This window comes from Stegostoma tigrinum, chromosome 23 (assembly GCF_030684315.1).
Source record: "Stegostoma tigrinum isolate sSteTig4 chromosome 23, sSteTig4.hap1, whole genome shotgun sequence".
Taxonomy (NCBI): Eukaryota; Metazoa; Chordata; class Chondrichthyes; order Orectolobiformes; family Stegostomatidae; genus Stegostoma; species Stegostoma tigrinum.
In genome coordinates this window covers 22,083,693-22,108,974 of record NC_081376.1, presented here as the reverse complement: position 1 = coordinate 22,108,974, position 25,282 = coordinate 22,083,693, and the positions used below count along the sequence as shown (strand labels likewise).

The 25,282-nt window shown below is 43.4% G+C and overlaps 1 protein-coding gene across 1 annotated transcript in view; it reads right to left on the bottom strand.

Moving 5' to 3' along the window:
• Positions 1-23,881, bottom strand: part of LOC125462131 (trinucleotide repeat-containing gene 6A protein-like) — a 231,933-nt gene extending 208,052 nt beyond the window's left edge. Inside the window, exon 1 of the mRNA XM_048551711.2 lies at positions 23,563-23,881. The gene's annotated coding sequence lies outside the window, so the exon portion shown is untranslated. The remainder of the gene's footprint in view (positions 1-23,562) is intronic.
• Positions 23,882-25,282: the final 1,401 nt, after the last annotated feature.

The window sequence follows — 25,282 nt, the reverse complement described above, 5'->3', positions numbered from 1 at the left end:
ATTCCGCCTGGGAACCCTGCAGCCTAATGGTATCAATGTGGACTTCACCAGTTTCAAAATCTCCCCTTCCCCAACTGCATCCCTAAACCAGCTCAGTTCGTCCCCTCCCCCCACTGCACCACACAACCAGCCCAGCTCTTCCCCTCCACCCACTGCATCCCAAAACCAGTCCAACCTGTCTCTGCCTCCCTAACCTGTTCTTCCTCTCACCCATCCCTTCCTCCCACCCCAAGCCGCACCCCCATCTACCTACTAACCTCATCCCACCTCCTTGACCTGTCCGTCTTCCCTGGACTGACCTATCCCCTCCCTACCTCCCCACCTACACTCTCTCCACCTATCTTCTTTTCTCTCCATCTTCGGTCCGCCTCCTCCTCTCTCCCTATTTATTCTAGTACCCTCTCCCCATCCCCCTCTCTGATGAAGGGTCTAGGCCCGAAACGTCAGCTTTTGTGCTCCCGAGATGCTGCTTGGCCTGCTGTGTTCATCCAGCCTCACATTTTATTATCTTGGATTGTCCAGCATCTGCAGTTCCTATTATCTCTGTATTAAACCCTTACAAGTTACATTTAAATTGGTTGCAAGTGGGTGATTTTCAAATTCCCTGGAGGATAATAGACAAATTTCCCACTTGCTTCCCCACCAGGGTGCTGAGACCGCCACCATCTTTATCACTCAAACAATCCAATTCAAAGCAGGAGATGGTCAGAGACACAGAGAGAGGGAGAGGGAGAGAGAGAGAGCGAGAGATAGAGAGAGATAGAGAGAGAGAGAGAGAGAATTGATTGCTACAGTGAGATATGATCATTATACATTCAAGAAGTCGTCACTCTGAAGAGAAAAATGGTTGCAACAAAGGGAGAGGGTCACTACCAAAAGCAATGATAACCATACTGAGAGACTTTCACTAGAGTGACTATTGCTGATGACTGAACTAAGACAACCCTTTCTACCTTAAATCAGTCCAACACTTTAACAGGACACCACATTTACATTTGAGATGTAAATAGTTTCTGGCCCTTTCCCTAGAAAACAATGACCAGCCTTTGGCCACCGAGGACCCTGCTATTGTTTAATAATTTAAACAAACAAACTCTGACATAACATCATTAATCCCTGGCTCTGACTGGTGTCAACATTCATAAATCAAATTAAAGTTTAGAAAATAATTATGAAGTAATTATTTCAGCAAATGCTGATTTCCCAAGACTTGATGCAAATTATTGGGACCTGCTTTGACATGAAGTTTTACGGAACACAGGTACAGACAATTAAAAAGATAAAGTATCAGAACCAGAAAACAAAATCATTGAGACCCTTGAGCCAGTTCCATTCTTTAATGGCGCAAGGCTGTTTCTGTACCCAACCTCAGTTTAGCCAAGTGTTCCAATCCTCTTAATATTTTCACAAACAACAAAAAAACTCCACCTTCAAAGCCCAAATGAACCTTAACATCCAAAGCCTTTAAGACAGAAAGTTCCAAATTTTCCACACTCTTAAAATGAATATTATTTTGTAACATGAATTTGGCCCTAATTTTAAAGGTTATATCCTCTTATTATGGATTTCTCACTGTGATGACCCATTTGCTTTAGGAATAGTGTACATTTGTTTGCATATATTGTCTCCTTTAAGCCCAAAGTGAAACTGAGATTTATTCTGCAAAAAAAAATGCAAGTTGTTTTCTTAGCAGGTATCTTAGCACCAAGAAATGCCCATGGAACCTAAGGCTATCATAGGAATGAAAAGCTTAGAAGCAAAGGGTAAATAGAATGCTAACTGCAACGGTGACAGGTTTCAAGCTATCTGTGTGTGTCAGAATTAAGGACAGAACTAGTAGTTCAAAATAAAATTAGCAATTCATAACAGATCACAGCTTTGAGGAAGATCTCAGAGAATACAGCATACATATTAACTGTGTGTTAAACATTTGGAAAGGATAGAAACCTGAAGGCACTAAGAGCAAGGGATTCTGGATTGGATAAGTCTCACTACTATTTTTTCAGTGTTTCCAGAGCCAGCTAAACTGTTTAAATGGATTTGGGAAGGGATTCTCTGGGAATTATGTGCATCAGGTCTTTTGTGACCTGAAATAGAGAGTCTGTAGATGTGCTCCTTGCTGGTGTTAACTGTATTCAGATAGAATATGGCTGTTGGTGAATGCAACACAAGGCAAAACATTTGAGTGGGAAATGAAAGATTCTATTCTACATAATGGAAGCTACATTAGAAAGACTGTGAGACAACACTTTGTGCCACATTTGTGAAGGAAAGAATGTGGTTTATAACCAGACAACGTATCTTTAAACAAAAAAAAATTGCAGAAGCTCGAAATCAGAAAAACACAGAAATTGCTGGGGAAACTCAGCAGGTCTGGCAGCATCTGTGGACAGAAAGCAGAGTTAACATTTTGGGTCCAGTGACATAAAATGTTCTGAAGAAGGGTCACTTGATGCTAAATGTTAAATCTGTTTTCTCTCCACAGCTGCTGCCAAACCTGCTGAGTTATCCCAGCAATTTCTGTGTTTGCTAAAGCATATCTTTGTTGCATCAGCTATTTCAAGTGAAATTGACATTTTTATTTGAAATATCTTTTTATTTTAATTAATGTTTGAAGTATATTCATTTTGGTTTGTTGCAGTCAAAGTTTTAAAAAACAATATTTTTTGTAAATTTCCATTTGGCATCATGGAGATTCCTTTCTTTCAGTCTCCACAGGGCTCATACCACCAGTGGAAAATGTATCTTTCTTTTACCCAATGGAATCTGGCTTGATAGGTATGCTTGGAAGTCTAGTTGGCTTCCGTAGCTTTTATGTGCTTTTCAATTTATTGCTAGTCTTATCGCACTGACAGTTTACTGACTGTGGGGCAAAGGTGATGGAACATCCCAACTCCCAGTCAAACCCCTCCATCCCAGAGATGGAGCCAATGTTGCCACACAGAATATAGAACTAAAACAACCCATTTATCCCAAGCTGCTGTTGTCCCTTCTGTTTAATCGTATTAATACTTTCCCTGTCCCGTTACCCATCAGCTGTATTGAACTTTTAGTTAGGCCATATTTGGAATATTGTGTACAGTTCTGGTCACAAACTACAAGAAAGATGTAGAGGGTTTGGAAAGGGTACAGAAACAGTTGGCCAGGATGTAGTCTGGCTTGGAGGGTATTAGCTGTGAGGAGTCATTGGACAATTTTGTTTACTTTCACTTGAACATTGAAGGATGAGGGGAGACCTGACTGAAATTTACAAAATTATGATAGGCATGGATAGAATGGATAATTGGAGTCTTTTTCATGGTAAAAGTGTCAATGGCTGGGGGACACAGGTTTAAAATAAAATGGGTAAGTTTAAATGAGATGTGAGAGGCACGTTTTCACACAGAGGATGGTAAGTACCTGCTGGAATGTACTGCCAGAGGTGATGGAGGCAAATACAACAGTAACATTTAAGACTTAGCTTGACAGATATATGAATAGGCAGGGAATAGAGGGATACAGACTGCACAGAGGCAAAAGGTTTTTAGTTTAGAAATACACAATCTTGGTGGGCCGAAGGGCCTGTTCCTGTGCACTAATATCTAATATTCTTTGTTTATCATGTATTCATCTAATTTTCCTTTTAATGTTACAGTGGCACTGCGCCCTTCACGAACCTGCTGATTAGATTCCACTCTCAATCTTGTGAAGGGTATCAGGATGGTGCAGAGTGAGGGGTTTGTACAGAACCTTATTAGCACAACCAGAAGCTAGACACACTGCATGCACAATCTCCTCCTCAGGTCTGTTCTTTCTCTCCAGCTCAGCTCAATCTTTCCCCTGTTAAACATGAACCTGCCTTTCTGTATCAGTTCTCACTGCTCATTAACATGCTCCTCCCAGCTTTGATTCTCACTGATTGCTTACTCATTGTAACCCTCCATTGCTATTCAAATTCAAATCTTTAATTGCAGCAAAATTACCACTGCAGGAATGAGTGTGATTAAACACGTCAGACAGACAACACTCACAGTCAGCAGTCAGAGTGCCTGATTATAATATTCCAGTTCATGGAGCAAGCATCATCTAATATTCCTTTGTCTTTCCTTTGTACCTCAGTGACAAGACAGTAAAGGGCTCCTTCCAGCCAGGATCACGTGTTTACATAAATCAGAGAATACAGATTATTAATCAGGAGCTAAGTATCACAGACTAAAACTGTCGAGAGCCTTAACAAAATAATGTCCTCACCCCGCCCCTCAATAACTCCCTCTCTGCCTCTCGCCCTCTCAACCTCTCCTCAGTCTTAGTTTCTCTTTAACTCACCTCATAGCATCTCATCCTCTTAGCCTGTCCTCTTTCCCAAAGCTTCTCTTCTCTTTTAGTCATTCATTTAATTTCTCTCATTCTCTTCGCAGTCTCTCTTCCATTCCACAGTCTGTCTTCCTTCTGTTTCTCCATCGCTAGTCCACAAGATTAATGCAAATTCAGAGGATCCCAGATCCTTTCCAATTATCAATATTTATTCATTCTTCAGAATATAAACATTGCGGGAAAGGTTGGTCTTTAAAACCTATCTTTGCTGAAAGTGAGCCATTTTGAACCATTGCAGCAGGTTCAGTGAAGTTGATCTCATAATGTAGTGTCAGCTGTAGGTCAGTCAGTTGCAGTCTTGCCTCTGAAGCAGACAGATAGGTTCAAGTCTCACTCTGAATGCAAAGTCTAGGTTGAAACTTTAGTGTACTGCTGAGGGAACAATGCATTGTTGTTGCTTATCAAATAATGTATTGAACCGAAATGTCAGGTCTCTCAAATTAATATAAGATTCCACAGCATGGTTCACAAAATAGCAAACTCCAGATGTTTGACACAAATCAATGATGGAAACAGCAAATAAACATCTAAACAAAACCATAAAACTATGGATGCTGGAAATCAGAAACAAAAACAGAAATTTCTGAAAAACTCAGCATATCTGGCAGTGTCTGGAGACACAAAGCAGAATTAATGTTTTGGGTCCAGTGACCCTTCTTCAGAACATTCAGAACAGTTCTGAAACTGAAACATTAACTTTGCTTTTTCTGCACAGAAGTTGCCAAACCTGCTGAGTTTTCCAGCAATTTCTGCTTTTGTTTCCAGTATACGTCCAAGTTGGGGTGGGGTGGAACAGGTATTCCTGAACTACTTGTCCCCAAGTATTTGCATGTGGCTCATATCCTCTAATCCCTTCCTAATCATATACTCATTCAGATGCCTTTTAAACGCTGTAACTGTACCAGCCTCTGCCACTTCCTCTGGCAGCTCATTCCATAAACGCACCACAAATCTGTGTGAAAACATTGCCCCTTAGATCCCTTTTAAATTTTTCCCCTCTCACCTTAAATCGATGCCCTCTAATTTTGGACTCTCCTACTTCAGGGAAAAGACCTTGGTTATTCACCCTATCCATGCCCCTCGTGATCTTATAAACTTCTATAAGGTCACCCCTCAGCCTCCGAAGCTCCAGGGGAAAATATCCCCAGCCTATTCAGCCTCTGCCTATGGCTCAAAGCCTCCAACCCTGGCAACATCTTTGTAAATCTTTTCTGAACCCTTTCAAGTTGCACAACCATCCTTCCTATAGCAGAGGCCAGAAATGCATGCTCCACCAATGTCCTATACAGTCACAACATGACCTCACAACTCCTATAACAAATGCACTGACCAATAACGGCAAGCATACCAAACACCTTCTCCACTATCCTATCTACCTGCAACTCCAGTTTTAAGGTGTCTTTGTTCAGCAACACTCCCCAGGAGTATAAGTTATGCCCTGATTTCCCTTTCTAAAATGCAGCATATCACAATTTATCTAAATGAAAATATTGCCTGCCACTGCTCAGTTCATTGGCCCATTTGATCAAGATCCTGTTGTGCACTAAGGTAACTTTCTTCACTATCACTCCACCGCTAATTTCGAACAAAATTTGACAGCTATTTGCATCACAAAAGGAGATATAGAAGAGGTTACCATGAGCTTGGTCAAATAGATAGGTTTTAAGGAATGTTTAAAGGATAAAAGAGTTAGCATTTTCACACAGGGCTCAGTTTCTCTGACTCAGCCTGAGGCATGGGAGGCACATACTGGACTGTAGCCCACTTCTTGTGCACACAGCATCTTGGAAGAAATATGTTCTCTTCTTCAGGCAGTAAAGGTGTCGAGGCTACAACTTCCACATGTCCATCTCGGATGCTGAGGTTTGTACCATGAGTTCCAATAGACTTTCTGGCTGTTCTGAGGAGCCGTGTATGTCTTGCTCCTGCTGCCTTTGAGAGTTTGCAGCTTTAATGTGTTCCACGTCCTTGTCCAGGACTGCCTCACCTATCCAAACTTTGTATGTCACAGGATGTGACCTTGCTTCAACCATATCTCTTAGCCATGCAGGGTCGCTTCCCTGGTTTCAGCACCAAACTTCATCTGCTGAAGTAAACTGTCCCTCTTGCTTAGCAGAGGTGTGTGTCCTGCATTGGCATTTCTGTTACCATTTCACCCACCCCCCAGGTACGGAAGATCAGATTTATCCTGTTGTATGAGGGGTGATCCTATAATCAAACCAGAACTCAAACAGTTTGGTGTTGACTGACGCTTTAGACCATTTCTTTAAGACTGCCTTCAAAGTTCAGACTGCACTTTCTGCCACACCATGGACTCTGGATGATATGGAACTATCCTTATATGCCGAATGCCATTTAACTTTTGGAAAAACTCAAATTCCCTACTAGTAAATGGTGGCCCATTGTCTGTGACCAACATTTCTGGAAACCCGTGTATTGCAAAAGATACTTGCAGCTTTTCTGTTGTCATCCCCATGTTTGACAAATGAATTCCATGCACATCCAATCATTTTTAGTGGGCATCCACAATGACTAAGAATGTTGAGCCCATGAAAGGGGTGGCATAGTTGACATGTAACCGAGTTCAGTGTTTACCTGGCCATTCCCACGAATGTGGGAGAGCTGCCGGTGGTAATTTTCATCCTTGTTGGCACTCTGGATACTACCCCACCAATGTGACTATGTCTGCTCCAATCCTGGCTATCAGGCATTACTTCTCTACAGCACCTTCATTTTAGACACACCTGGATGACCCTGGTAAAGTTCAGGTAGTATGTGTCAGTGACCTTTGCTTGGGACAGTCAATCTTGATACCCATAATAAAATGCCATCTTCTGCTGTGATCTGGTCTCGTTGGGTCCGGAAAGGTTTCAGTCCGGGTTGTGATGGCCCCTTTGTTTCTCCCAGTACCAACAGCTGTTTTAGTTTTGCCAGGACTGGATATGTTTGCATCTACAGTCTGATCCAGTCACTGCTGAGTGTAAGGGTGTCCAGAAAGTTTAAAACCAGAATGGAATCTTCTAGTGGCAGCACCACAGTGGTGTATCCACAAGCAGGAGGTGGCTCAAGGCATCTGCATTTGCGACTTGGCCTCTCGGACAGTGTTCCGACTTGTAGTTGTACACAATTAGATAAAAAACAGCCCACCGCTGAATTCAACTTGAAGCAATGGGCAGTACAGCCTTGTCCTTTTTGAATAGGCCTAGCAGGGCTTTATGGTCTGTTACGATCACAAAATTATGTCAGTAAAAGGTATTGGTGGAACTTTCTCATACCCAAGATGGCCACCAAACCTTCCTTTTCTACACAGACACATTTGAGTTCTGCATTAGCCAAACTCCTAGATCCACATGCTTTTGAGCATTCCTCTCCACTGGGCCATCAGTGAGCCAACACTACCCCGATACCATACGGGGAGACACCACATGTCACACCAGATCTTGCTTGGGATCGTAGTGTGCCAACACCTTAGATGATGATGGCTGCTTCTTCACTTCCCTAAAGGCTACATCTTGGCCACAAGACAATTTCCAAGGCTGACCCTTTTTCAAAAGCAGAAGTAAGAGTGCCAGGATGGAAGCCACGTTACATATGAACTTTCTGTAATAATTCACCAATCTAAGGAAAAACCTGAACTCCAGTCCAGATGTGGGAGCTGGGATACCTTTGATTGCCCTCACTATCTTCCAATGAGTGTGACCCAATCTTGTCGACTCTGTAGCCCAAGTAGATCACTTTGATTACACGTTTTTCCCTTTGAAGGCATGTACCCAGCTGGGAGAAATGTCTAAGGACTATGTCCAAGTTCTCCAAAAGTGCTACTTATTGATCTTCCCTGTTATTAGCAAATCATCCAGATAAATGGTAACCTGGAGTAGACCTTGCAATTGTTCTCCATCATCTGCTCAAAAATGGCACAGGCTGATGATACCCCAAATGGCATACTCACATACTGAGACAAACCCCAATGGGTATTAATTGCAGTATACTTCTGGGAGTCCTCATCTAACTGCCAATGTAGTTATGCATAGCTCATGTCCAACTTTGTGAAGGACAGCACCCCCCTGCCAGCTTTGTATACAATACCTCTTTGCAAGGGATTGATTATTTATCCAGCTGCCAAAAATGATTTACCGTTATTTAAAATCCCCGTACAGGGACTTGCCAGGCTTCACAATTGCCAGCCTGCTCCTGCCCCACCGAAGTCATCTCCACCTATCTGGACTCCATTTTCTCCCCTTTGGTACAGGAACTCCCTACCTACGTCCGTGACACCACCCACGCCCTCCACCTCCTCCAGGACTTCCAATTCCCTGGCCCCCAACACCTCATTTTCACCATGGACGTCCAGTCCCTATACACCTGCATTCCGCATGCAGATGGCCTCAAGGCCCACCGCTTCTTCCTGTCCCGCAGGCCCGACCAGTCCCCCTCCACCCTCACCCTCATCCGCCTAGCCGAACTCGTCCTCACCCTCAACAACTTCTCTTTTGATTCCTCCCACTTCCTACAGACTAAGGGGGTGGCCATGGGCACCCGCATGGGCCCCAGCTATGCCTGCCTCTTTGTAGGTTACGTGGAACAGTCCCTCTTCCGCACCTACACAGGCCCCAAACCCCACCTCTTCCTCCGGTACATTGATGACTGTATCGGCGCCGCCTCTTGCTCCCCAGAGGAGCTCGAACAGTTCATCCACTTCACCAACACCCTCCACCCCAACCTTCAGTTCACCTGGGCCATCTCCAGCACATCCCTCACCTTCCTAGATCTCTCAGTCTCCATCTCAGGCAACCAGCTTGTAACTGATGTCCATTTCAAGCCCACCGACTCCCACAGCTACCTAGAATACACCTCCTCCCACCCACCCTCCTGCAAAAATTCCATCCCCTATTCCCAATTCCTCCGCCGCATCTGCTCCCACGATAAGACATTCCACTCCCGCACAACCCAGATGTCCAAGTTCTTCAAGGACCGCAACTTTCCCCCCACAGTGGTCGAGAACGCCCTTGACCGCGTCTCCCGCATTTCCCGCAACACATCCCTCACACCCCGCCCCCGCCACAACCGCCCAAAGAGGATCCCCCTCGTTCTCACACACCACCCCACCAACCTCCAGATACAACACATCATCCTCCGACACTTCCGCCATCTACAATCCGACCCCACCACCCAAGACATTTTTCCATCCCCACCCCTGTCTGCTTTCCAGAGAGACCACTCTCTCCGTGACTCCCTTGTTCGCTCCACACTGCCCTCCAACCCCACCACACCCGGCACCTTCCTCTGCAACCGCAGGAAATGCTACACTTGTCCCCACACCTCCTCCCTCACCCCTATCCCAGGCCCCAAGATGACTTTCCACATTAAGCAGAGGTTCACCTGCACATCTGCCAATGTGGTAAACTGCATCCACTGTACCCGGTGTGGCTTCCTCTACATTGGGGAAACCAAGCGGAGGCTTGGGGACCGGTTTGCAGAACACCTTCACTCGGTTCGCAATAAACACCTGCACCTCCCAGTCGCAAACCATTTCCACTCCCCCTCCCATTCTCTAGATGACATGTCCATCATGGGCCTCCTGCACTGCCACAATGATGCCACCCAAAGGCTGCAGGAACAGCAACTCATATTCCACTTGGGAACCCTGCAGCCCAATGGTATCAATGTGGACTTCACCAGCTTCAAAATCTCCCCTTCCCCCACCGCATCCCAAAACCAACCCAGTTCGTCCCCTCCCCCCACTGCACCACACAACCAGCCCAGCTCTTCCCCTCCACCCACTGCATCCCAAAACCAGTCCAACCTGTCTCTGCCTCCCTAACCTGTTCTTCCTCTCACCCATCCCTTCCTCCCACCCCAAGCCGCACCTCCATCTCCTACTTACCAACCCCACCCCACCTCCTTGACCTGTCCGTCTTCCCTGGACTGACCTATCCCCTCCCTACCTCCCCCACCTATACTCTCCTCTCCACCTATCTTCTTTTCTCTCAATCTTCGGTCCGCCTCCCCCTCTCTCCCTATTTATTCCAGAACCCTCACCCCATCCCCCTCTCTGATGAAGGGTCTAGGCCCGAAACATCAGCTTTTGTGCTCCTGAGATGCTGCTGGGGCTGCTGTGTTCATCCAGCCTCACATTTTATTATCTTGGATTCTCCAGCATCTGCAGTTCCCATTATCACTTCACAATTGGTGCTGCTCATTCCGCAGACTGGGCTGGTTTGATAATCCCTTCATTTTCCAGCCTCCTGGTTTCTGCCTCTACTTTTGCACAGAAGGCAATTGGCACTGGGCAGGCCTTACAGGCTTGTGGAACTGCTTCCTGGTCAACAGGCAAGGTGGCCTTGGCTCCTTTGATAGTGTCAAGACCTTCCTGAAAAGCCTCCAGGTATTTAATTAGGACTTCACTCAGGTACCCATTTTCTAATTAAAAATGTTGAGCCTATCTAGGTGAATCTTGCTCAACCAATTTCACCCCATCAGTCTTGGGTTTGAGCCTTTTTCTAGAATGGTAACTAAACCAGCTTCTTTTCAAAAGAAACTGGGACCGAAGTTGTACCATTAATCTATAAAGGTTCCACAGTATAGGTTTGCAGTCTAACTGAGGTCTTATGCAAACTTAAGAGTTCAAGCCCAGAGTGAATTTTGTTAAAGACTGGTTCTGCAACCATTGATACAGCCACACCGGTGTCAACCTTCATGAGAACTGAGCGACCATTTAACCAGACATTTGGTTCTGATTCGGATGTTGCTAAGCAATTTAACTATTCCATGCCAGATGCAAGTGGGCTTTCCAGGGTATGCACTCTCCTTGATATCTATGGTTCTGTTACTTAATTCAGGCCTAGTGGGTCTCTTTTGCTGACTCAAGTCCACATAGTGAAGCAAGTACAATGGCTTGCTGGCCCGGATCCTGAAGGTAGTTTTCACCATTTGGCCGAAGCTTGGCTTTGTTTTCGGGTTTTGCTGTGGGCTGACCTAGAGTCCCTCTATTCAGGATATGTCCTATATGAGGCTATGCAATTGACTTCAGTCAAGTGGTATTCCCAAGCTTACTGGGACTCGCGAGGGTGTCCACTTCCATTAGCAAGCCCTGTAGCTCACATACTCCACTTGCCACATTTTCTAATGATAAAACAAGTTGTAGTGCCTGTTGAGGTCCAATTGGGCTTCACCTAGTAGGCACATTTGCATGGTTGCATCATTAATCCCACATACCAAACAAACAAAATCCCTCAGCTTCTCATTAATGGTTAAACCAAAGTGACATGCCTCTGCCAGTCATCTTAATCTTGTCAAAAATCCTGACATGGATTCCCCTGGTTCTCGAGTAAAGCTGATAAGCATCTCAGAATTACAGGAGGCTTGGGATTGTAATATTCCTTAACTAAATTCTTCGATTCTTGAAAGGTTTTAGTATCTGGTACGTCAGAAAAGGTTAGACCCCTAACAACCAAAAAAGCTGCAGGTACAGAAGCTGTCAGGAGAATTACTTATTACTTTTCATCCACCCAAATGTCATTTGCCCAGAAAAGAAATGCACTCCTTCCACACTCTGGCCTCCATCCTCGATGGCAAAATCAAATGAGTCAAGCTTCCAAAATAATGGCATGATGCCAGAAATGCTTAGCCCTAATTCAAAGACAATTGTTACAAGCAAATTTCTTCAGGACTGTAGTTATTTTCTCTCACTGCCACTGAGATAACTCCACAGAGGCCAGTATTCTGTCATCAAGTTACCCTTAATTTACACATGCATAGTACTTGACACTGATCTGGCTTCCTTAGTGCCAGCTCTCAGAGTGAGCAAAAGCGCTAACGCTCCTGTTTATATATGTCAGCCAGGGCTGCCTGATTGGACCACGTTAACAGCTCCAGAGAACTCATATTCTATGAGGTCCACCTGGCTGACTTCATTACATCCACTACAAAAGTAGCTCAAGGAAGGAATTCCAGAGTTAATGGCCTTGGCAGCTGAAGGCACATGCCAATGGTGAAATGAAGGAAATTGGGGATGTGCAAGTGATCAGAATTGTAGGGAAGGAGGCGCTCTTAGAACTAGGGAGTGATAGTGTTACATTGCTTTCAAATTTACCACTCACACTTGTTGGATACATGAAAGGTGGCAAGTGAAGGACCTTTTGATTTTTGTGGGAAGTAGTGTCACACTCTCACCGTCCTATTAATGAAGAAGTAATTTTCTAACTGTTCTTGTTCTGATTAAAAAGGTTATTACCACTTGTTCTAGACACCCAACAGCAGAAATAGGTTCTCTCTATCAACACTGTTGATTCTTTTTAAAATGATAAAAACCCAAATCACATCACCGTTTACCATTCCATATACCAGTTAATACAATTTGCATTAATGCAATCTTTCATCAAAAACTAGATCTAGAGGTCTGGTGACATCATGGTGAATCTGTAGAAAGGATTGACTTTCAGCAATGTGGTGTCTGGAACTGCTCCTTGGACAGGGTGAATAGAGAATCAGATTAGAGGTCAGGGGTGGCACAGGGGTAAAAACAAGGTCTGCTTCCATGGGGTGGGACCAAGGTGGTCATGCAGGAGGAGACTGCGTCTGTCACAACGCACACAGCTGCAGACTCCGACAGTAAGGAACTATTACTGGAAATCGCTGACAGTTCAGAAACCAAAGACTTGTTCTGCTGACACATGTATTTTCTAATATGCTAAGCACATTACTCACTTTCACACTGCTTGTGAGTTATTGGGAGCAGTTTACTGTCTGTGAGTCCCTGGAATTAGCTACAAAACTCTGTAATTAGAAAATGAAACAAGCTGCTTTGCTGGCAGGCTTATTGGTGAGCTGATTACACAATAATCGTCCTTCCCCTTGGATTAGCTGCTGATGTTGAAAATCATTATTCAACTGCAAGCATACACAAACAGTGAGATCAAACACTTCCAAGGCAGGACCAACACAGGTTAGGCCAAGGAAAGTTCCTTCAGCAGTGTCTCATCAAACACTGTTAAGGACAGGTACATAGGTTGGATGTTAAAAACTTACTCTGAAAGCTTCCAACAGTGTTGAATAGGAAGGTTTCGAGAGATATGGACCAAATGTTGGCAAATGGGACTAGGTCAGACTGGGATTTTTGGCTGGTGTGGATGAATTGTACCAAAGAGTCTGTTTCCATGCTCTATGTGTGTCAATTACAGCTGTTAAATAACTCATATTTCTCAATATAATCATTGACTACATGATTTAAAAACTGATGTTCTCAATTTAAGGGCAGGATCGCATTTATTGTGTGTTCTTGGTTGCTCCATGAAGATGGCAGGCCATCTTTGTGAACCAACATCTTTTTTCCCCATGGCAAAGGCTTGTAAGAGGTAATCGTCCCAAAGTTAAGAACATCTGTTGGGATTGTTACAAATATATTCCTTGTTAAACTGGAGTCTCACAATAGGTCCCAAATATCTTGAATGAGAGCAAGGACATTCTTCACAAATGTGGCAGAAGAAGCAACATCTGCCCTATACTTACCTAAACTTCCCAATTTAGTAGATTGTATTCATTGCTCATGATGTGATCTCTTCTACTTTGGGAGACCTAGTAGTGACTGGATAACCACTTTGTAGAATACCTCTGCTCAGTCCACAAGTATGACCCAGAATTTCTAGTCACCTGTCATTTTATTTGTCATCTTGCTCCTGCTTTGACCTTTCTACTCTTTTAAAACGAAAGTAAAATTCACTTGACACCATCTTCATCAAAAACTCCCTGGACAGGGACAACACAGGGTTAAATCTATCCTTGGCTTCCTGCAGTCTTCTACTTAAGCTCAACTCAAGTTTGAGGAACAGCCACTCATATTTCAACTAGGGCTTTACAGCCTTTGAGACACAACATTGAGTTCCACAACTTTAGAAATGACCTCTGTGCCCTTTCTGTTTCTTGTCTTTCTGGTGGATTTTTTTTTCATTATCTTGGTTCTGTTACTTCCACTACTTTGCACTTAAGACAGCAACTATCCTACTATTTACAAGTTGCCTAAATAAATGTTTCACTTCTTCACTTCCCCTAATATTATGATTGTACAAATACATATATACTAATTATAGCTATGTTAATATAATCTTAAATGATCCCTTGGCCTTGAAGAATTAAACATTTTACAATGTAATTTTAACTGCCCTTTAGCATATCACAGACCTTCTCTTTTGATAATTTTCTCATCCTCCCACCTTTCACTTGTTTAAGGTGTATTGGGTTTCCTACATTTATCGGTTCTGAGGAAAGGTCATGGACCTAAAACATTAGGCAGAATTTAATCTTCACCCCTCTCCAGAGATGTGATTATTAAGTCCGGGCAAGGAGAGTCATAGATTTAAGGGTCTCATCCCACTGCTGATGGAATTCACCGAGCAATTGGTGGGTTTGTGCCATGTGGGACTGTGCCATGCCCAGACGGCAAACTTATTTTGGGTTCTATGCCTAATTAAGGGACCTGGCATCAGAAACAGCAGGGAGGGAAGGCCACTGAAGGTCACCCATCTGCCCTTGCAATTGGTCCCCAAATGCAACCCCTTTTCACAACTATCATCCCTCGTTCATTCACCTGCTGCCTAGCTCTATTGGTGATCCTGGGCCTCCATGGAGTGCATTGCCAGCCACAACTACTGTTACTACTGGCGCTACCATGCGATACATAGATGCCAATCTTTGATTGGATGGCAGCTCTCAAGGGAGACAGAATTTCTACCCTAGAGTCCTTGATCCCAGAAAAGCTTTCTAGAAGAAAGTAACACAGAGGTCCTCTTGGTCTAGCTCCACAGAGGTGGGTAAGACCCCTCTCACTTCCACTAAATGTTTCTCTTTGCACAGATGCTGCCTGCTTTGCTAAGTATTTCTAGTATTTGTGCTTTTAGTTCTCCCCAGTGTTCTGGCCAATAATTAACAACAACATTAAAGCTGGTTATCATCATATTTTGTCCTGGGACCTTGTGTCCTACATGACAATAATAACTATATCACAAAAGCAGTAACATGGCTACAGAATGCTTTGAAATAACCCAAGGTTGTGAAAAGTGCTGTAAGAAAGTAAGTTACTTCTGTATTCTTTCTGAATTTGACAGGAAGTGCTACTCCACCACCAACGCCTCACCCTGTCACTCTCTGTGGTAGTGGATTAAGTGATCAGCTTGCTAATGCTGGAAAGAAGCTAACCCCCATTACAAGTCAATGTACGAGGGATTTATCAACCAAAGACATGTGGCCAAAGAAAATACTATTCAGGAATCTGCAGCACAAGATCACTAATCCTGGACTTCAGGGTGACCTAACACAATGGAGGGCCCTGATTGAGTGACAATAATAGGATGGTCATTCAGAAACTATGTCAAATGTACCAAGCAACAATTTTATGAGTGACTCTTGCAGAGATATTCGGTAAAAATGGCAGAAATTGGAGTTGGCTGTGATAGCACTATTGGAGGATAACTGATAGCCACCAGTTTAGTTTGACAATGGACAAATATTTTCTGCATCTGCACTCCATGAAAGTGATTGAAATCACAGAATCCTACAGTGTAGAAAGAAGCTATTTGGCCCTTGAGTCTCTACTGATTCTCCAAAGAGCATCCCACCCAGACAACTATTACCACTCCCTTAGCCTTTCGTTCCATGATATGTTAGTTATCTCTCCCATTCTCAATGTATCCCTGACCACTAGTTTTGTTCTATTTGACCCTCCTGCCTTTCCAACAGAATAAATCCTGTTCACCTCTGAAGAAAAATCATATAGGACTTTAAGGGTTAGCTTTTGTTTCTCTCTTCACAGGTGCTGCCAGAATTTGTGTTGGCACTTTCCGTTTTTTATATGAGGTAAAAAGCATGACCTTCTGGAGATAACACCACTAACAAACAGTAACAAAAAACAAAACAGAACTTTAAAAGAAACTTAACAAATTAAACTAATAATATTTCCAGGAATGGTGATGCACTCCAGGTCCCCTTTGTGCCCACCAGATGTAAGAGTCTTCAAACATACCAGATGATACCATGTACTCCTCTCCAGGAAAACTTTGGTGTCATGTCCTTGTCTGTCAGTGCTCAGCACTGTGACAGTGTTTGAAGGCTAATGTTACAGGGAAATGTAAGAATTGTGCAAAACCATTACCCCTAGGTACACCTGTTCTTTAAGAGGCTCCTACGCTTCATCTACAAAATTCATTTAATGATGTCAGTACTTTTTCATTTTCAAGAGGCTTTTTACATAAATGGCATTTAGAACAGATTAAAACCGCAAGTTCAGCTCTTGCTGCTGCTCATACACTGATTTTTGACGCCTTTCTTCACTGACAGGGACCAAGCAGTTCCTGTGATCTGTGTATCAGTGCCACTCATGACTGGCATACCCAAGGAACCGAGATCGAAAAAACAGGATTGACAGGTTCATAAGGCTATATTGTGAGGTCAGTTCAGAATATGGATTTGCTTAGTCTGAATTGTGCTGACTGAGCACTCCCCAGACAGTAGGCCTGTAAGTGGTAGATTAATGCAGTCCTAATGTTACTAGATGAATAATTCAGAAAAGATAAGTTCAAATGCCTTCATGAGCTATTTAAAAACTTGAATTCACTTTCCTCAAAAACTGAAAGTAAAAAACAGGAACTATAGGCCGGTGAGCCTTATGTCAAAGGTGGGTAAGTTGTTGGAGGGGATTCTGAGGGACTGGAATTGCATTTATTTGGAAAGGCAAGGTCTGATTAGGGATAGTCAGCACGCTTTCTACATGAGAATTTCAATCTAACTTGATTGAATTTTTTGAAGAAGTGACAAGGAAGATTGATGAAAGAAAGCAGTAAATGTTGTCTATTTGAATTTCAGCAGAGCATTTGACCAGGATCTGCATGGCAGACTGATTAGTAAGGTGAAATAGCATGGGATCCAGGGGGACCTAGCAACTGGGTACAAAATTGGCTTGAATATAGAAGACAGTAGGTGATGATGAATGGGTTGTTTTTAGGACTGGAAGCCTATGACTAGTGGTGTGCCATAAGGATCAGCACTGGATCCACTGTTGTTTGTCATTATATAAATGATTTGGATGTGAACATAGGAGGAATGGTTAATAAGTTTTGCAAGTGACACCAGAATAGGTGGTGTAATGGACAGTGAAGAAGATTAAGTCAGAGTACAATGGGGCCTTGATCAAGTGAGCCAATGGGCTGAGTAGTGGCAGTTGGAGTTCAAGTTAGATAAATATGAGGTGTTGCATTTCAACAAAGCAAACGAGGGCAGCATTTACACAATTAATGGTAGGGCCCTGAGGAGGGTTGCTGAACAAAGAGATCTAGGGGCGCAAATACATTGTTCCTTGAAAGTGGAATCTCAGGTAAGCAGGGTGGTGAAGAAGGTGTTTGACACGCAAACCTTCATTGGTCAGATCATTGAGTACGGGAGTTGGAAATCATGTTGCAGGACATTGGTGAGGCCACTTCTGGAATACTGCATACAATTTTGGTTGCCCTTCTACTGGAAGGATGTTGTTAAACTGGAGAGGGTGCAGAAAAGTTTTACATGTTGCCAGGACTGGACTGTTTGAGCTGTAGGGAGAGGCTCAGAAGGCTGAAACTATTTTCTCTGGAGCATAGCAGACTGAGAGGTAACCTTAAAGAGGTTTATAAAGTTATGAAGGGCATGGATAGGGTGAATAGCCGAGGTCTTTTTCCTAGGGTGGATGAAGTCCAAAACTAGAGAACCAAGGTTTAAGGTGAGAGGGGAAAGATTTAAACAGGACCTGAGAGGTGGTTTTTTCTCATGCAGAGGGTGGTGCGTGTATGGAACAAACTGCCTGAGAAAGTGGTGCAAGAGGGTACAATTACAACATTTAAACAGCATCTGGATGGATGTATGAATGGGAAGGGTTCAGAAGATATGGGACAATTGCTGGCAAATGGGACTAGGTCAGATTGGGATGTCTGGTTGGCGTGGATGAATTTGACCAATGGGTCTGTTTCTGTGCTGAATGACTCTCTGACCTGGGATTAGTAAATTGATTATAAGGCTACTGCATTGCCAACAAAACCCTATTCATTCTTCAGGAACATAGGAAAAGAAGGAGACCATTCTACGCATCAGGCTTACCTTGTCATTCAATGCAGTTGTGGCTGGTTGAACATTTCAATGCCTTTTACCCACACTACCCTATAACCCTTTCTGCCATTGCGAATCAAATCTATCAATCTCTGCATTAAAAAAACTCAAAGGCTATGTTCCACAACTGTTTCAGGTAGAGAATTCCAAAGTTTCACAATGTTCTGAGTTGAATCGTTTTCCTCCTCTTGGTCCTTTATGGTCTTCACTTTGTTCTTAAATTGTGGCCCTGGTTCTAGGTTCTCCAACCATGGGAAACACCTATCCTTCATTTGCTCTGCCTATTCCTCTAAATATTTAGTAAGTTTCAATACGATTGTCTCTCAGAGAAAACTCTAGACAATAGAAGATTGGTTTGCCAACCACTCTTCATAGGAGAATCCCAGGAACAAGGTGAACCTTCATTACACCACCTCAATGGCAGTAATATCCTTCCTGAGGTAAGGAGAACAAAATTGCACACAGTACTGTAGACGATTTCTCACCAAGCTCCTATGCAATTGAAATAAGACCTTTAAGTATCCTTTAGAGAAAGATATTTGCTATCCTTATCCCATCAGGGCATCTATGTGATTACAGTTGCACACCAACTCTTCACTGCCATTTGAACTGACGTGGCAAAATATCCCATTATATCAAATCAGTAGCTTAAAAAGGTTATCAGCACAACTTTCTCAGGACAACTAGAAATGGAAAATAAATTCTGGGTAAGAAAATGCAACATGAACCACATCAGTAGGAGAAATGATAATTGTGACCAGATTGTTGGTTAGGCCACAGGCAAGAATATAATTTTGGGATCCTTGTGAGATGATCATTAAAGCCACAGAAAGAATCAGAAATTTACGGGATGGAAGACAACCTTTCAGCCCAAATTGTCCCTGCTGGCCAACAAGCAGAAGTCCAGCATAATACCATTTTCTAGCTCTTGTTCAGTAGATTTGTGTTTTATAACACTTGAAGTGCAGGTCCAAGTGCTTTTTAAATTTTACGATGGTCTTTGTCTCCACCATCCTTTAATGCAGAAAGTTCCTGATTCTGCCATCTTCTCAGTCAAATCATTCTCCATCAAATCCCCTCAAACTTTTTTCTTAGCCTAAATCTATATATACACATGTTATGGTCCCCTCAAACAAAGAAAATATTGCAATCCTACCCACTATGTAAACCCACATAATGTTACACTTCAAACAGGCCTCCACGCAACCTCCTCTGTTCCAAAGACAGTCTAGCCTATCCATTCTATCCTTAAAATTATAATAGCTCAGGCAACATCCTTACACATCTCCTCTGTATCCTCTCAAGTGCAATGACATCTTTCTGAAGGAGGAGCAACAGAACTGCTTGCAGTACTCCACTTGTAGCCTAACTAGTGTTTAGCCAAGATCCAAACTTACTTCCCATTCTCATGCTTCATCTAATAAACGCAGGTACCTTACAGACCTTGCTGACTGTGAAAAACATACAGCATAGCTCTTCCATTGAAGTTATGAGCAGAGATAATGCGGTTATAATTAGGAAACCATTGGTTCAGTAATTGGAAGAGGGAAGAAATGAAGATCTGGAATGTGGGATTATCTTTAGCCAGAGGGTTTTCTTTCCAAGAAGAAATCTCTGACTTTGCTGAATGTTATTGAACATTTTAGAGTTTAATGGTAGAAATGGAGCTCTGAGTCATGAATCAACATGCAATGGCAGTGCCCTTTTGGTAGTGAAATATCTGAAGGTGTTTCAGAATGCAAATAAAATTCTAAATGCAAACATATATGATGATATTGGATAGATGACCACATTTTGGTCAGGGGGTAGTTTAAATGAGTCTCTTAAAGGTGGAATGAGAAATGTTGAGAGGCTTAATGAAGGGAATTTCAGAACTTAGGACCTAGTCAGCTGAAGATGGAGCAATTAAAATTGGGAATGTACTAAAAGCTAAAATTAAGAAATGTAGAGAATTTACGTTTGTACGACAGACAATTCCATACAGAAATTTGAAAATAAGAATAATAATTTTAAAACCAAAGCATTATTGAATCTGGAGCCAATGTAGGTCAACAAGTTATTGATAATGGGACTTCGGATATGGACAGACAAAATATGACTTTAGAGGGCACAGAGTATTAATCAGAAGGAGAAAGAGAAGCCTAATTCCCTCTACAGTCCTTGGAGAGATGCTAAGGTTATGTACCTTTAACACTCAAATACATGAGGGCAGTGGGAAAATCTGCCCCAGAAATCACCAAATCTCTCAGGAAAATTCACCCAAGAGGCTGACTAAGAGAAACAGGAAATAGAATAGATGGAAACTACAACAAGCTTCTCATCCAATTACAGGCTTGTTGTAAGGAGGCTCATTGTAGACCTATCAACAATAAGTAATAGGAGAGAAACAGCCCATGACTGAGAATGCAGCAAGTAACCTAGTAAGTGGCAGCAGTGAGCGAGTTGCTGATGAATCGTGGAGGCAACAGCCAGCCGAGAGATTATAACAGGAGGGAGAGTTTGGAGTCACCTTTTGTTAAGGTGGCTGCCTGCCCAGGGTCCGAGGGTGTTTCAGGAGAAGTGGGAGTTTGCAAAGAATGTAGGGGGAACATGGGAGATGCAAAGAGACTTGGGGAAACAGGGAGGTCACAAAGGATCTGCAGGGAATCTGAATGGCTATAAGAGGGGTGGGGGAAGATAGGGTGGCTGCATGGATGTAGAAGGAGATAAGGGTGTCAGGGGAGATGGGCAGGCAACAAGGAGTTGGGGAATTGGGAGGCCTAAAGGGGCCAGTAAAGTCAGAAAGGCTGCAAGGAGGCTGGCAAAAAAGACAACGGCTGAGAGGAAGGATTGGAGAGAGAAGCTACAAAGACAGGAAAGAGAGGATGACCAAAAGGGCAGGGAGAGTACAGGGAGGCTGTTAGGTCAGGGTAGGGAAAGGAAGGCTGCATCAAAGAGAGAATAGTTTCAAATCTGACTCCAAGGAACACTCAGCAAACAAACAGCCAGGAAATTTGAAGTCACTGATATAATTAATTACCCAAATAAATGTGGTATCTCTAGTTTAAGGCTGCATTTGTTCAGGGTTATATGGGTAAAAAGAAGTGGATTATATTATAATGAACAATGTGTCAACTGTTAAATTTAAATCTGAGAAGCAATAGAAAGGCTAGTGCATTGCTAAAATACATCATATTTATACATATGTGATGGAAACACATCAAATGTGACCTCACCAGTCTGTGGAAGGTATGTTTAGGCTGATGGTTTGTGTGAACAAAAGTGTATAAGTTATTGAATTTTTTTTCATTGCTGACTTATGTCTGTTGCCTTGTTCCACCTTAAATACTGTGATATCTAGGTCTTCCTTTGATATTGAGGCTTTAGGTTCAGTGGGATTGATAATAATTAAAGATATTGATTAATTCTAATTCTGCGTCTGCACGAGTCCAAACATCCTATACGTCAACACATGTCGGTAATGTTAGTACCTGGCTGCATTTAATAATACGGTTAATGAAAAAGCAAAAGTAGTCGCCAAAAATCAAAAGAAGTTGCTGTCAGGACGAATCCTCGAAAATATTTTCTGCACTGGTTATAATGCCGCTATTATCATTTTGCCAAACGTAAGGAGATGGTGGCGTTACATCGGCTGACTCAGCAGAGATCCTACCACATTCTGACTTGTGTAACTTGGTCCCATTTAGGACAGTGCATTCAACATGTCAGCTCCATGTCTCCTTCCTCAGTCTGATTTTCCTCACCCTTTGTTAATGGCAGTGCTTTCATCTGTCTCGTATCTAAACTCAAGTCTCTCTGCTCCTTCACTGCAATGTATCTCCTTGGACCACGCATCTGGTCACCGACCTCATATCTCCACCTTTGGTCGGATGCCCATTGCTTGGCCAATGCCTCCATGCGGCAGGATGTTCTCCTAGATTAGAGATCTGTACAAAGAAAGCCTGCCACTGATACAGAGCGGTTTTGACAATCTCAGGACGTCAGCCTTGCGCCCGACCACGCCGGTTCCCGACTGGGTGGGATTGGGCTAAAACCGGCCCGAACGGCGTGTGGCTTGTAGATGGAAATTAGTACCAGTTCGCGCAGCGCGCAATCTAATCATTTTCTGAAACGACTTCCCTCTCCTCCTTCTGGGAGAGAGAAGGACCGAGATCTGTTTGTCAGAGCCTTCCGCCCGCCCTTTGCAGACTGCATTCTCTGTCCCCTGGACCCCAGGGCTGGGCACTGCCAACGTTAAATCTTAACTAAACCACAGTCTGGACTCCGGTCTCTCGATAGTTTTACAGGACTCGAACTCTGATCTCGAGTAGCGACCAGCCCCTTCAGAGGGAGAAACTTGACCCCTGGTTCATTTGACATCAGAAAAATTAACACTTTCATCACCTAAATGTACCCGATTTGCTGCTACACTTTATTTGGAGGGAACGGTTTTGCCGCTATGTCATTTACTCTGCAAAACAACATGTTAGCGGCAGTCCCTAAAACAGCAAGTTCACATATCAGCACTCGCCTCCCAAAGTATTCACGGCATCACTTCTTCTCGCATTTGTAAAAAGTACAATTAAAAAAAACAGACAACCGTCATTAACCGGGGAGCTCTCTGCATCTGCAGCCAACAAATAGGGCCGGCATGTTCCCTTCATTGGTTCGAAGATTTTATTTAAAGAGGTTAAACAAGGAGGTTTCCAGTCTGGCAGGGATGTCGGTTGCAGGTCCCACACCCGTTTGTTTTACACACACGGGAGGAAATTAAAGAGCGATTGCAACAGGAGAGAGGACACGAAGTGCGTCAAATCAAACGAAAAGCCATGTGAGATTGCTCACTCCGAGAAAAAGGACTACCCATTGAGACGGATGTATAGAGGAACAGGGAACGGTAGACGCAGCTCGGAGCTCTGTGCAGAGACTGGGAGAATTCAGTGCACACACTGAGGCTCGGCGGTCCGGGCTATTTATTGATTGTGCGCCTGTGTAATTTCGCTTTGATGAAATTGCCCGCCTATTTACACCCGGCGCCGCGCCGCGCATGCTAATGAGTTACACTGGGTAAACCCACAAATTAATTAGTGAAAGTAACTGTTAACTTACCGAATCAGTATCCTCGCTGCCGATCTGTTCAGCTCGCCTTGCTGTGAAGTAGTGTCACTGAAATGAGGAACATGTTATTACAACCCGTGTCAGCCTGGCAAGGTGAACAGTCGGGAAAAAAGCTGCTTTATATTTTCCCTATTTAAATTTCGGAGGGTCTCAGGTAACATTAAGGGATCACATGTTGCTCGCTGGGATCGGTCCACTCCGTCACATGACTAAGGTCAAAAGTCACATGATAATAAGGGCTGATGAAGTGTCATTTCACCGACAGCCCGGGGACCCCGGAGGGTCTTTGCTCCGCTCGCAGTCTGGGTGACAGATATCGAATGAGAAGCACCGCGATCGGCAAAATCAAACATAAATCGCTTTTCTAGAAAGAACCCGAGCACAGTAAAATGCCAAGGCGGTTATATTTTCATGTATAATTGATGTGTCCTCCTCCATCCCTCCCACTTTACAGGCGCTGCTATGTTGGACGGGTGCCAACTTCATTTCAATATTCTCCTTTGTTAACTTGTGAATCTGTTCTCCCTGCCCTCTCAGCGCCAGCACTGCAGTCTGGCGTGTACTGCGTGCAATGAGATCCCATGGACCGTGTACATAGAATCAGGACCTATGCACCGGATACAGTGGGATTATGTGTACTTGCACATTGTGTGCTGATAAAGAAATATTCGCATATGTATAATGTCATTCACGATGTCCCAAATCGGTTTACAAGAGACCATATCTGAACTGTAGTCACTGCCGGAATAAGACAAAACCCGCGGCCAGTTTGCAGCTGGCAAGCCCCCTCTGACATAGGCGTGCTGGAAGGAATTACAGGTCAATCAACAGTTTGGCCACATTTTGAACACACCTTCAAAGTCCGAAGAGCAGCTTGAGCTCCATAATACATATATTGAGGGGCTTTATTCATCAAGAGGTGTAAATGTCAAGAGGTCCTGCAGTGTGTGCATTGAACTGTGTTCAGTACATGTGTGCACCTGCTGAGGTTCATGTAACCTACACTGGCGTTTGTGTACTGTACAAAGTGAGGTGTGTACTTACCGATACTGAGGTTAGTGTACCCAAAACTGAAGTGTGAGTGTTTTATGTATTGAGGTACATGTACTGTATGCACTGAAATGTGCGTGCTGAGGTGCATCTATGTGGTATTGAGGTGCATGTACCTGGTACTAAATTTTCTGTATTGCACATTCAGTTATGTGTGCCCTATACATACACTATACTCAGGTACGTGCACTGGTGTGTACTAAGGTCTGTGCACTCTATGGTCAGGTATGTGCATTACACAGGTTGAATTTCTGTATCTTACACTGGCTACATGTGCTGCAGCTGTGTGACCTGCACATACTGATATGGATGTACCCTACATTTTGGCGTGGGTATTGCATATACTGAGGAGGCCTCTGTACTCCACAGTTAGGTAGTGCATGTATATTATTCTAAGATGCATATATGCTGTACTAAAGTCTGTGTACTTTACACACACCACTGAATATTTGAAATGTTTGTACTCTATTTTGATTGAGATCCATATACGTTATGCTGAGGTGGACAACACCCTATTCTATATTGTGGTCTGCATATCATATACTGAGGTGGATGTGCCCTATTCTGAGGCATATGTATCCTGTACTGAGTAGCCAATGCTGAGGTGCATTGGCTGCATTTTTTGAAGTGCCCCTTTCATGTACTGCATGGATGTACTGAA